Source organism: Peromyscus eremicus, unplaced genomic scaffold (genome assembly GCF_949786415.1).
Source record: "Peromyscus eremicus unplaced genomic scaffold, PerEre_H2_v1 PerEre#2#unplaced_92, whole genome shotgun sequence".
NCBI lineage: Eukaryota > Metazoa > Chordata > Mammalia > Rodentia > Cricetidae > Peromyscus > Peromyscus eremicus.
In genome coordinates this window covers 101,033-115,499 of record NW_026734332.1, presented here as the reverse complement: position 1 = coordinate 115,499, position 14,467 = coordinate 101,033, and positions in this window count along the sequence as shown.

Here is a 14,467-nt window from a genome sequence, read left to right as displayed (position 1 = left end):
ATTAAAGTCGTTAGCCAATAGCTTGTCTATGTTATTTCTTCTTTGTAGTTAGTTCATACATTTTCTCTCATGTGTACTCTGTGTTGTTGTTTTGTTTACTTGTCTGTATATGTTTGTTAATTGGCATTCTTCTTGCAAGGGGATACCCCTTTCAAAGGGTACAGAATTGACAGAGGTGAACATTCTCTTCAGTTTTCTTCTAAAGTGACTTGGTGATTACATTATAACAACTATGTAATGGAGTAAGATAGTGAGCACTAGAATTGTATGAATATACTGTCAAAGAATTATACATTTAGAATGTTGTCAGTATCATGCTTTCTGTTGCTCACATGTATGGATTGTTTTAGAATGTAGTGACAAAGATGTTGTGTATGTCAACTTAACTTGGGATGAGTGGACTTTTCTGGATCCTTCCCAGAAGAATCTCTACAAAGAGGTGGTGATTGAGACCTACAGAAACCTCACTATTATAGGTAAGACAGTGTATTTTCCTTCACATTTTAAAATAAGGGGACAACTGTTTCCTATTTTTGGATGTTCCTGTGTAATTTGATTGAGAGAGAAGAGGGAAGTGAATAAATCAGGCATGTTTCTAAGATTCACTAAAGATAGTAACATAAATTTTACAATGTTTTCAATAATATAAATTTTCTGGTACTCTGTTTTATGATACAGATGGCAAAATCATAATACTGAAGAACATGTTCAAAATTCTAGAAGACATGTAAGGTAATTTTCTTGTGCAAGCTGATAAAAATATGCCTGTGAAGAAATTATATTGTGTCCTGGAAATTTTAAACAAAAGCAGCAGTGTAAATAAGTACCACTTAAAGGGCATTGATGATTATTAAATTCTCACAAAAACATAAATCTCAATTTCAGGTTGGTGAATAGCATTTGCAGGGCATTCTTTTAAGATCAATGTCAAAGAAACAATTCCTCAAAAGATATCACCATTAAAATCATAGCACCATGAGAGCTATGCTGTAGAACTGTCAGTCTTTTTATTTCATAACATTCATATTACCAAAGTTACACACAGTGAAGAGGTGATGAGTATATTGTCAAAGCTTTCTGTTAAGCAAATAGTCCATAGGAAATCTAGTGTAACTCATATACTTGTTGTGACTGTGCTGTTTAGTGAGTGGGGCAGTTAGAGTCAAAACACAAGGGATGTTGTGGAAGAGAAACCTTAATCCCTATACCACAAGTCTGTGAGGACAGAAAGTCAAACAGAATTCAATGGGGAAATCTATTATCTGTTATTCTTCCTTTAGTAGCTATATCACATGTCCTTATGGAAACAAGCCATATGAGCATAGGAATATGGAAGACATCACATACCTCATTTTCATAACATTGAGTAGATATGTAGCAGTCTCCACATTGAGTATACTTGTTGGATTTGTTTAAAGTATACAAGTAATTGATTTTCTATTTTCATTATTAATATATTAAGAAACTCTCACTACAGAGAAGCCCTATGAGTACTAGCACTGCTTAAATAAAACATGGGTGTAAAAACAATGATGAAATCTTAAGAACTGATTCCTCTTTACAATTAGACCAAATTTAAATTTAATTCAAACAGATATAAAGAGTCAACAGTGTAATGATTATGGTAAAGATTTTACATGTGCTTGCAGGCATGAAAGAAGTCAAACTGGAGAGAAGAAACCTATCATACATACTGAATGTGGTAAAACTGTTGTATATGAGAGTCATCGTCAAAGGCATAAAAGTGCACCTATGGGAAAGAAACAATTTCAATGTAATCAGTGTGTTAAATCCTTTGCACATCGCAATTATCTTCACAGGCATAAAAGAACACATACTGGAGAGAAACCCTATGAATGTAATCAATGTGGTAAAGCCTTTGAACGACATGATAATCTTCAAAATCATAAAAGAACACATACTGGAGAAAAAACCCTATGAATGTAATCAGTGTGTTAAAGCCTTTGCGCAACACAATACTCTTCAAAAGCATGAAAGAACACATACTGGTGCAAAAACCTATGAATGTAATCAGTGTGATAAAGCCTTTGCCAAACATAGTACTCTTCAAATACATAAAAGAAGGCATACTGGAGAGAAGACCTATGAATGTATTCAATGTGGTAAAGCCTTTGCAAAACATTGTCAGGTACAAATGCATTTAAGAACACATACTGGAGAGAAACCTTATGAATGTAATCAATATGGTAAAGCCTTTGCATATCACCAAACTCTTCAAATGCATGAAAGAACACATACTGGAAATAAACCCTATGAATGAAATCAATGTGGTAAAGCATTTGTACACCACAAACATCTTCAAATACATAAAAGAAGTCATACTGGAGAGAAACCCTATGAATGTAATCAGTGTGGTAAAGCCTTTGCACAACATGCTCATCTTCAAAGTCATAAAAGAACACATACAGGAGAGAAACCCTATGAATGGAAGGAATGTGGTAAAGCCTTTGCGCGATTCAGTCATCTTCAAAGGCATAAAAGTACACATACTGGAGAGAAACCCTATGAATGTAATCAGTGTGATAAAGCCTTTGTATAATATGGTTATCTTCAATGTCATAAAAGAACACATACTGGAGAGAAACCCTATGAATGTAAACAATGTGGTAAAGCCTTTGCACGATTGAGTCATCTTCAAAGGTACACAAGAACTCATACTGGTGAGAAGCCCTATGAATGTAATCAGTGTAGTAAGGCCTTTGCACAACATGGTCATCTTCAAGTACATAAAAGAACACACACAGGAGAGAAACCCTATGAATATAATCAGTGTGGTAAACCCTTTGCACATCACGAAACTTTTCAAATGCATAATAGAATACATACTGGAGATAAACTATGAATGTAATCAATGTGTTAAGGCCTATGCTCATCACAGTACTCTTCAAATACACAAAAGAAGACATCATGGAGAGAAACCCCATGAATGTAATCAATGTGGTAAAGTCTATGCTCATCACACTACTCTTCAAATACATACAAGAAGACATGCTGGAGCAAAAGCCTATGACCATAATTAATGTGGTAATGCTTTTCATTGTCACAGTCATCTTCAAATGCATGAAAGATCACATACTAGAGAGAAACCCCATGAATTTAATCAATGTGGTGAGGACTTTTTTCACACACAGTACTCTTCAAATGCAAGAAACAACACCTACTGGAGAGAAACCTTATGAATGTAATCTGTGTGATAAAGCCTTTGTATGTATCAGTAGTCTTTGAAATCATTAGAAAAAGTCATACTGCAGAGAAACCCTAAAAATATATTCAGTGTCATACAATTTTACTCTTTATACACAAATAAAGCTTTTTCTGTGCAGTCAATCTCTTAAAGCCTTTCCACATTACAATAGTCTTTGAGTACCTGCCAAATGTACTGAGGGCTTATTATTATAAAGTATTTGGCAAGATTCATTTACACAATGGTGTCCTTTCTATAAAGAACAATTTGACAGTGTCACAATCTGTTCATGCATCATGCTGTCCATTTTCACAATGTTTGCACCTGCAAAACCATGGAATAAATGAATTTATTTGTTTATAAAGTCCTCTGTGTAGGGTAAAAGGTCAGCCAAAGAAACACACATGGAAATTAAAACCAGAGCCAGTGAAAAACATTCAGTTTGGCACTGAAACCAGAGCCAAAGAAATACACTCTACCTCAGAACAACTGAGCACAAAGCCATCCAATCCATGAGCAGAAAAACCAACCAATCCCTGAGCACAAAACTAATCAATCACTGCCCATCAAAGCCTCCCAATCTCTGAGCTTGAGCCTGAAATCCAACTAATACCTATCCTCAAACTCTTCTCCCTGGAAATCACGACTATGAAGCCCCATATAAGTCATGTGTCTGTTCAGCTGGCAGCTTGCCCTTTTTCACACTGACACAGGCAGCCACTACTCTGGATTCCTCTGTCCTATATAAATCTCTTGAGTTAGATTTGGGTGAAGATCTTTTGCCAAAGCAGAGCAGAATCTCTGTGGGAAACTCCCTAGTAGAGTTGAGCAGAGAAGCAATTGACATCTGTGCTGGGAAATTCGCTAGTGGAGTGGTACAGAGAAATAATGGACACTTCTGCAGGAAAATTCTTTTCAAGGAGTGGAGCACAGTGGCAAAGGACATCTCTGCTGGAAATCTCTTAGCTGAGTGTAGCACAGCTAAGCTGTAATGGCTCTTTTTGGGAGAGGAGCAAGTTTGCCACATCCTTCAGGTAAACCATCCTACACTGGGACAAACATTCAGGACTAGCCTGACTTTCTAACAGCCAGTATTCCTATCTCCTCACAGCTTTAGGTATCTAGCTTCCTTTCATTTTCTTTCTTTTTTTTAAGAGCTATAGGTATCCTGGAAACCTTTCCTGCACAGACTCAGGTAGAGCCTGACACCCCAACAGCCAGGATATCTTTCTCCACTTAATTGTGTATATCCAGGATACCTTCCACTCCCAACTATAGGTGTAGCCTAACTTTTGATACTCAGGGAACTCTTCTTTCCAGAGCTAAACACTTCCACTATGAATTAAAATAATAATGTAGTATTTTTAGATTTTAAACTCCTCTTTAATTACATGAAATAACTAATTCAGGTGTAAAACTTTATGTTTTGTATTAGTTCCTTTTCTGTTCTTGTTATGTAATGTCTACGTGAACTTTTAATGAGTTTTATTTGGCCCCAGGATGAACATGTAAGTGGCATGGCATCAAGTGTCAGACATTGCAGCTAAATTGAGAGCTCCCATACTTAGCCTGCAGTATGAAGCAGTGAGTGGGAAATGAAAATGATGTGTGGATGTAATTGATCAAAGCATACCCCCAGTGACATATTTCCTCAGCAGAACACATTTCCTAAACCTTCACAAATTATACTGCCAACTGAAAAGGATTTCTCTAACTTCAAGCACCATGCTTGCTTTCTGTTACATGAACCAATTCACAATGAAGAAAATCTCTGTAAACCTTTAAATGTCTAAATACCTGTGTTATAGGAATGCATGCTTACAAATGAAAAAGTTTCATTAGTGAAAAATTGTTTTTTAAAGATTTTTTTCAGTTTTAATAATGTGATGTCAGTAAAAGTTTTGAGGGTATGTGAATTTGCATGGTAGTTTCTGAAAATGTTAGGCTCTTGAATCTTCTTGTAACAAGAACTAAAAGAAGTTGTCAAAAATCAAGTCTTATTCCTGGGAATGAACCTTCCTTAACTGCCCAACCATGTCTCTAGCCATGAAAATATTTTAAAGCCTATTTATATCATGTTAAAATCAGGAAATAGGGGCAAACTCATACACAAGAAAAATTTTATTCATGTAAACAATTTGGTACAGATTTTAGATATCACAGTTGTCTTCAGCTTAAAGAAAAAGATCTTACTTAATTTTCTTTTCATTATAGCTTGAAGGAAGTAAATTAGTTGCTATGTTTAGTCAAGACTGATGGGGAAGATCAATGCATTTTTGTTTCTATTTTGAATCATTTGAGGTAGATACCAAAGAGTGCTATATGTGTGGCAAATTCATTTCAGTTAAATTTACTTTTGTGGTCTTTATATTCCTTCTGTGGCTTTTGTTCATCTTCCATTGTGTTTTTACTTAGTGATATGTATTTTTCTGCTGTAATACATAAAATGAAAAATCCATCATCTTAGTAGTCTATTGTATATTTAAACATCAGGCAGTGTATGATCATACTTTCCAAGTAAGATGTTCTGTGAAAAGGGTAGTGGGTTGTGGTGTTTGGTTTTGATTTCATGTTTTCACAAGTTCCCTTGAGATAATGTTGTTTATATTAAGCCTGGCATAGATTTCAGTAGTGATTCAAGGAAACATTTGAACTCATGATCCTCATGTGTCTACCTCAAGTGTACAAGTCCAAGAATAGATAATCTACTCCCAATGTGTGCTGTTTTGTCAACACAACAATGTTAATTTTAAAATGCTTAATAGAAAAGAATATAAGAAACATTAAATACTTTATGTGTGTATTCAAAGGCATATTTTCATGTGTCTGGTAGAAATGTAATAAAGTAGGATAATCAGCAATCAGTTGTTTATCTTATATCATAGCTTCATTTTATATATAAAATTTGAAGTTCTGTGCATTTTCCTTTCCCCATCAGTTATTCATTTGGCACATCATATTGAAGTATTGCCCTGTAAGGGAATTTTCCAAAGATGCCAGATAATGTAATGGTACTAAGATTTTTTTAGTTTTCTTTATTTTTATTATTGAGAGATTTTCTATTCACTTTACATACCAACCACAGATTTCCCTGTCCTCCCTTCTCCCACCTCCCAGCCTTCAAGCCAACCCAAACCCATTCCTACCTCCTCCAAGGCAAGTTCTCCTATGGGGAGTCAGCAGAGCCTAGTACATTCAGTTGAAGCAGGTCCAAGCCCCTCCTCCCTGCATCATGGCTTCTCAAAATGTGTCACCATAGGAACTAGGCTCCAAAAAGCTTGCTATGCACTAGGGACAGGTCCTGATCCCACTGCCTGGGTGCCCCCTAAACAATTCAAGCTAAACAACCATCTCACCTATCAAGAGGGCCTAGTCCAGTACCATGAGGTCTCCTCAGCTATTGGACCACAGTTAATGCATTTACACTACTTTGGCTAGTTGTCTCTGTACTTTTTTCCATCACATTCATAAAATTCCTTGTCTCTCTCATCAATTGGACACCTGGAAATTGGCCTGGCACCTGGCTGTGGATCTGTTCATCCGCTTCCATGAGTTACTGGATGAAGGTTCTATGATGATTGTTAGGGTATTTAACCATCCAGTCCCTGAGTAGGCCAGCTCAAGCACTCTCTCGACTATTGCCAGTACTCTAAGGTGAGATCATCCTTGTGGGTTCCTGAGAACTTTCCTAGCACCCTGTTTTTCCATATTCCCATGATGTCTTCATTTATCATAGTATCTCTTTCCTTGCTCTCCCACTCTGTCCCTTTCAAGCTTGACCATCTCATTCCCCTGTGTTCTCATTCTCCATTCCTTGCCCTCCATTACCCCCATTAATACCAATTTGCTCATGTAGATCTCATCTATTTCTTCTTTGCAGGACTATATATGTGTCTCTCTTAGGGTCTTTTTTCTTAGCTTGCTTCTCTGGAGCTGTGGGTTGTAGTCTGGTTATCCTTTGCTTTACAGCATGACTGGAGACATGAGATCCTCCCTCTTTACTAAACTAGGTCTAGGAATACCTTTTGTTGCTGACAAATCTTCTTTACTCATGAGGGCAAGCTGTAAGGTATAAAAAGCAGCTTGTTATATAATTCAAATCTTTGAGAATCTAATTTTAACCTTTTGAGCCAACAGTCTTACCTCTTCTCTCAAAAGAATAAATATTTCTATAGTATACAGAATGTTATCTTCTTTCCCAATTCATGGGCTCTCTGAGTTCAAACCAATCTTAGATTATAAGTAGTCCTTACACTCCTCATTATTGCACCTGTGATCATACAATATATTAAATAGATAGTATCTCTATATATGGAAGAGCATGGATGGAAGACTTTTTAAATTTTGACCCTGTAAGACCCATATGGGATTTTTAGCATGTTGGTGTATAAGGCCATCAAAGTTAATTAATTTCACTGGTTTGAAACAACATTACATTATAGCATAAACATCTCCTAATAATGTTCACCCAGAGAAAAGACACTGCCTTCTGCTCATTGATACTCCAAATCCACTAGCAAAACCAGATGCCAGCAAGCAAAGCAAGCTACAATTTTTCCACCATCTTCTATTAATAATGTGTATGAGGTTCACTTGTAGTAATTTTTTCTGACATGAGGTTAGTCTGTGAACTAAATCTTCAGCTCTTGTAAAGAAGAACATTTCATAGAAGAAAAATGAAAGAAAGGAAGAAAAGAGGGAAGGAAGAATGAAAGAATAAAGGAAGGAAAAAATAAAGTAAAAAGAAAGAAAAATATGAAAAGGAAAATAAATTGAATATGAGTATAGTGAGTAATAATAAAAGATAAAGGATGAAAAGTAGATGAGGGGGGCTGGAGAGATGGCTCAGAGGTTAAGAGCACTGACTGCTCTTCCAGAGGTCCTGAGTTCAACTCCCAGCAACCACATGGTGGCTCACAACCACCTGTAATGAGATCTGGTGCCCTCTTCTGGTCATACATGCTGTATACAAAATAAATAAATAAATCTTTAAAAAAAAAAAAAGAAAAGTAGATGAGGGAAAGTAGGTAGGAAAGAAGAATCAAGGAAGGAGAAAGGAAAGGCAGCTAGAACAGATAACTGAGAAGATAATATTTATGCTATTAGAAATGTATATGCTTATAAATGATTTAGATTTTATTTAAAAAATTACTGATAAAAGAAGCCCTGAATGTGTAAACAAAGTGATATACGTGGTATTGTTCACACATAGAAAGAGGATTTTAATATAGTGTAATGCAATCTAAAAAAAAAAAGAACTATATCAGGTAACATATTTTCCTATTCCATTGGAAAGACAATTTCTCCCATGCCCTTGTGTTTCTGCTAGATTGTTATGTAGGACTGTGACTTCCTGGTTTTTTTCTCATGCAAATTGGCATAGCAATTGTTGGATTATTTAGCTCCTGTTTGGGTATTCATATTGTTAAAATTTTATCAAATGGATAGAACATAAAAACATAAATGGGATGTTTGTGCGTCCACAAATCAAGGGGACATAACATAATCATATTATAATCTCAATGGCCAAACAAAAACAAACACTAGGGGAAATACCAGTATTCTTTCAACTTCATGGGAAGAGAGAAGAACAACCTGGATATGTTGGGTTCTCTTGAAATGTGGAATGGTTTAGTTTAAAGAACCAAAGTACAGCTAGGGACACTGACTGTGGCTCTGTAAATTTGTATCTCCATTTTCTATCAAGTGTGAAGAAAGAAAGCCCAGGCAACTTCTCTTCTTACCTAAGCTCCATTTGTAGACTCCTCAGGTGATAATTTTTGTTTTCCTGCTAAATACAACAACTATTATAACTGTAAGACTGTTTTTCTCTTTCTGTTTGGTCAAGAATTCAAGAGCCCTGCATTCTTTGGGAATGTACACTGTCCACCAGGTCCACAAATCTTAAATCACCTTGGATGTCCTGGAGAATGCAGACTCCATTATTTGCAATCTCTCACATGAAGTCAAAGGAAAATAAACCTGAGTGTATTACTAAGACAACTCGGTTTCAGCATAGAATTTCCATAGAATAAACATAGGTTTACTCACTTGATTCCAAGACCAGAGTCACTCTTCTAGTGTCAATGGCACCTCCACAATTTACAGTAACTATAAATATTGAAAAATTAATGTAACCCCATTATTAGCAGTGAGAGGGTCCAGAAGCATCAGAATAAATATTATCAACACTTGGCCAAGAGCCAGAGGCTGAAACTTCTCAATAAGTAACAATAACATCCTAGCTTGAACAGTGTGGCAGGAACCTCACCTATCTTCAGACCCCAAGTCCAAAAGTGACACACAAGGCCCTCACCTTTCATCGGTGGTACTGTCCCCATTCATCTAGGGTTTAAGAGTGCATCAGATAGGTTAAGTTGGGCACTTGTCTCAGAGAAAAGCAACTCCTACTTCAACCTCAATCAACTTAAAGAAATGGCTTAAAACCTTGTAGAAAGAAGGTAACAATAGAATAAATGCTACCCTGGAAGATGACTCTGAGGCTTTTATTTTTTATTCCATAGTTGACTTCTTAGTTAGTGGGACATCCACACAGAAAAGGCTCTGAACATCTTTTGCTCAGGCAGTATTCATTGGGATTAGGTACCCTTTATTAAGTAATAGTGCCAGGTACAAGGGTAATGTCAAAGGATTTTGCCACGGCCTGATTAGAATCAGCTCCCACTTTGTGCATAATAAAGGTTGTATGGTACACATATTTTGGATAATAAAGTGTCCTAAGAAAACACTGCATCTCAGCTGCTCCCTGCTTGTTTGTCCCATGATCTGGGCAGAGAGAATCCCACTTGGGTTTCCAGGCAACAATATTGATCTCACAGTCTGTCACAATAGCCTCATGGCAAATCAACCCCACCCAAACTTGACCTCACTTTATATCCTCATTTTTCTACTCCTGAAAACACAAGTCTCTCTGTGAGTTGTAAGTATTTTTCCTTCTACCTTTAATTTGGCTGTAGTAAACCAAGCATTTTTAAAGGCATCCTTTTTTATCCCAGTAGATTATTGAACATTAAGACATGGTCCATTGCTGGGCGGTGGTGGCGAACGCCTTTAATCCCAGCACTCGGGAGGCAGAGCCAGGCGGATTTCTGTGAGTTCGAGGCCAGCCTGGTCTCCAAAGCAAGTTCCAGGAAAGGCGCAAAGCTACACAGAAAAACCCTGTCTTGAAAAACCAAAAAAAAAAAAAAACATTGTCCATATAATCTACTTCTCATATCAGGATAATGGAAACAACCCCACTCTTGTGCCCATTATTTACTCAGGCCTTTGTTACTATACCCCTTTTTAAATGTTAATATTTTTCCACCTGAGACTGTATGTCTATTATGAATAAATTAAGTATTAAAAAATCACTGATAATTGCCGTAATTTCTCATATAGCATTACTAGTGATTAAAAGAGAAAACTTTAGAGTAAGATTTACTATTACATCAGTCATTCAAATATCAATAATTTGAGTAAATTATAATGTCATTATGCCACAAATAAATTATACAGTACTATCAAAAGGCTTTGCAGAATATGGATACAACTAGAATTTTAAAAGCCTGGATAAGGCAGCTTAAATTTTCTAACACCCTTTGGTTTTGCCTATCATAGCCTACAATGATGTATTTTTTCTCCATGGGTGAAATTGAGTACTGCTATCCTGAAAACTCTATTTTTTAAAGAAATTTTGTATTGAATAATAGAAGAGAAACCTTTCATTCAGAATGTATTCATCTTTGGTGCACTTAAGATAGCTAAAGACAAAGATTTCAATGTATCCTGTAAATGTATCCTATAAAACAGACAAAAATAATAAGTTAGAAGAAAGCATTCCCAAAACCAAAGCAAGAAGAAGAGAATTGGGAAGGTTGAGTATAAAATGTATGTGAGGGAGTCCAAATACATCATTAGACTAAAAATATTTCAGTAAAAACTATCTTGAAAAAATAAAACATATAGTAAATGAGATATAATAAACTGATAGTAATTATTTTATAACTTGAGATAATTCTGACTTTTAAGTATCTTACATTCCAATTAGAAGAAATAGCCTGACAGAATAGTCTATTTAAGTGAAAGAGAGCTGGTTTTGGAGGTTATTGCTCTTTTGATGGTCCTCCATCCAGCTCCTAAGTAAATCATACCTCTAGGCTTATTCTTACTTATGAGTACTCATAAGTTTGGCTTAATTTCCAGCCAGCTTTTCTTAAATTAACCCTTTTGTCTTTTGCCTTTGGTTTTTCTTATTCTCTAAATTCTGTCATTCTTACTCTTACTCTGTGGCTTGCTGTGTAGCTGGGTGGCTGGCTCCTGGAGCTCTCCTCCTCCTCCTCCTCCTCCTTCTCTGCCTCTTTGATTTTAGATCTTTCTACCCAGTTTTCTCCTTCTATATATACTCTGAACCTGCAAGTCCCACCTATCCTTTCTCCTTTCTTGCTATTGGCCAGTTCTTTATTAAATCATCAGGTGTTTTACATAGGCAGAGTAACATAGCATCACAGAGTTAAACAAATTCAACATGAACAAAAGCAATATACCTTAAAATAATATTCTATTACATAGAGTTACTTGGTACCTACAACAAATGAACTTCAGTGTCAAAGTAATAGGCAGAAAATCCCATGTGGAAACAAATAGGTATAACCATACTGATAGTCCACAATGTACACTTTAAAGTTAAATTAGTGAATGAGAAAATGAAGGTCACTACATATTGATAATGTGAGAAATTCAACAAGAGTCCATAAACACATGTTCTTGTGACATTGACGTTCCCAATTTTATAAAGCACTCACTACTAAATATGAGATAACAGATAGAATTCAACACTATTTGGGGTGATTTTAATACATGATTATATCAGTTATCAAAACAAAAGGAAAACAATGAACAACTGATATACAAATAAATGGACTGATTTAACACTTACAAAACTTTCCAAGGAGCAGTAGCAGAATTCATTTTTATCAGCAGCCTGAGCAATTACTTTTCAAAATGGTTTTATGTGAAGCCAATCTTCTCAAAAACAAGGTAGTTGAAATAATTTTTATTTTTATAAGATCACAGTATAAAAATACAAAATGAACAAAAATAAACTATAGAAAATATACAGACACATGGAGGCTAGAAAATAAAACACTGAACAATCAGTGAGATGCAAAAGAAATTGGGAGTGGGTTCCAAAGTTCTTAAACACAAATGGTGGTAAGAATAAAGCATAATACTTGACATGTACAAAACTAACGAAACATTAGAATCTACCAAAAAAAATGGTGTTGCAAGAGGGAAGTTGAAGTCTATTGGTATAAAGGTATACATTTAAAAAATTAGGGACTAGTAGATGGTTCAACAAGTGAAGGTACATGTCAATAAGTCTGAATTCAATTCCTGGGAAACATGGTATAATAAAGGCATTGAACTCTAGCCATCCACCATTCAAATGTGAGTTACAGTGTGTGCACAACTGAGTGAACGCTATGTGTGTGAGTTCATTCACAGTAACTATGTGTTAAAAGCATAAAAATGAAATATCATTAGTCAGAAAGAAACAGCAAAGATCAGAACTCATGTCAATGAGTTCTGAATCTTAACTCATACAGCACAAGAGAATAATAAAGCCAATAATAATAAAATCAAACCTGAACAAACCATACAAAAGAACCAATGAAACACTCAGTACTATAAAAGGATCACCATGTATGACACACTCCTCTAGTAAGAATGACACCACTTCAAGTTAAGAGAACACACAAATGGAAGGATGAATGGAACCACACAATTAGCTGGGACAGGGTCCAGAAGCTTCAGAAACAAAAATCACTGATGTTGGGTCAGGGGGCAGAGCTCAAGACTTCTCAGCATGGCACAGCTACAAACTGACTGGGAGAGTAGTACAGTCCCTCCCCTATGATATGGGCATCACATTCAAAATTGACAATATATTGTCTTTTCCTAGTGCTGTTGATACTATGGTTCCAACATTTTGGGTTTTTTTTTTTTTTTTTGGTTTTTCGAGACAGGGCTTCTCTGTGTAGCTTTGTGCCTTTCCTGGAACTCACTTGGTAGTCCAGGCTGGCCTCGAACTCACAAAGATCTGCCTGGCTCTGCCTCCTGAGTGCTGGGATTAAAGGTGTGTGCCACCACCGCCCGGCTGGTTCCAACATTTTGGAGAATATCAGATAGGGAATTTTGTCAACTACTATGGGAGAGGACAAAAGAAAAGAGAACAGAACACAAAGTAAACACTGCTGCCTAACTCCCACTGAGGTCTCTATAAGTGTGAATCAATACCTTGTCAAAGTCAAGAGACCATGTTGGCATGCAGAGAACGGGAGGAAGAAGGCCACATGCCACCCAACAAGGTGACAAAGAGAATGACTCACTTGACCTTTGCAGGATGCTCTCCTACTTGCAAGCTGCTATCCCCACTGTGATCATATATAAACCCTGGAAAGCAAATGTGCAAAAAGCAAATGGTGCTGGACTTTGAACGTACTCCCTCAAGTCTGTTCATAGCACCTCTCTCCTCATAATGGCATGCAGGTGTGTGATGTGTGACTGATCCATCTCCATCACTGGACTGCAGCTTCAGGCAGAGAAGCAGGGATTGATTGCCAAATGATTCCTACAAAAGACTCACTTCCCAGAAATACTGGTGCATGGACAAAAAAATAAACAATTGACTGTCATGAAAGTGGTGATGGAGTTGAATGTGTGTGGGGAGGTATGTGTGTATGAGTAAACTAATGAATTAAACACAAGTGGGTTGAAGGTTAAACAGGCTAATGTTACAAGAGGAAATGGTGCTGGACCTAACCTTGACCCAGCTGCTTGTTCTTTCCTGCTCTTTCTGTGTCTGTGGATCTCTGACATTTTCCTCTTGGCCAAAAGTAGAGAAAAGGGAATTCCAGAAAGAATCATACTATTTCTGAAAACTCCAACAACAAAAGAAATCCAACAACCTGTAGTAAGAAAACAGATTCCTCATCTGCCCTTCTCTGACCATGTAAATGTGGAAACACCAGCAAGTAAAGGACAAATCCCCTCTGAGTGAGGGTAGGAGACACTAGTGGTGTAGCAGTCCTATGGCAATAGACCCCTGCCCAAGACCATACATGATATCGATCTCGTGTTGCAAACTGGACTTCTAAGTGTCATGACTCATTTGGTGATGGAATGACCCTTTCAAAGTGGAGGCATCTCAGATACTGTGCATAACAGATATTTACATTTCAATTGATAAGAGTAGTGATT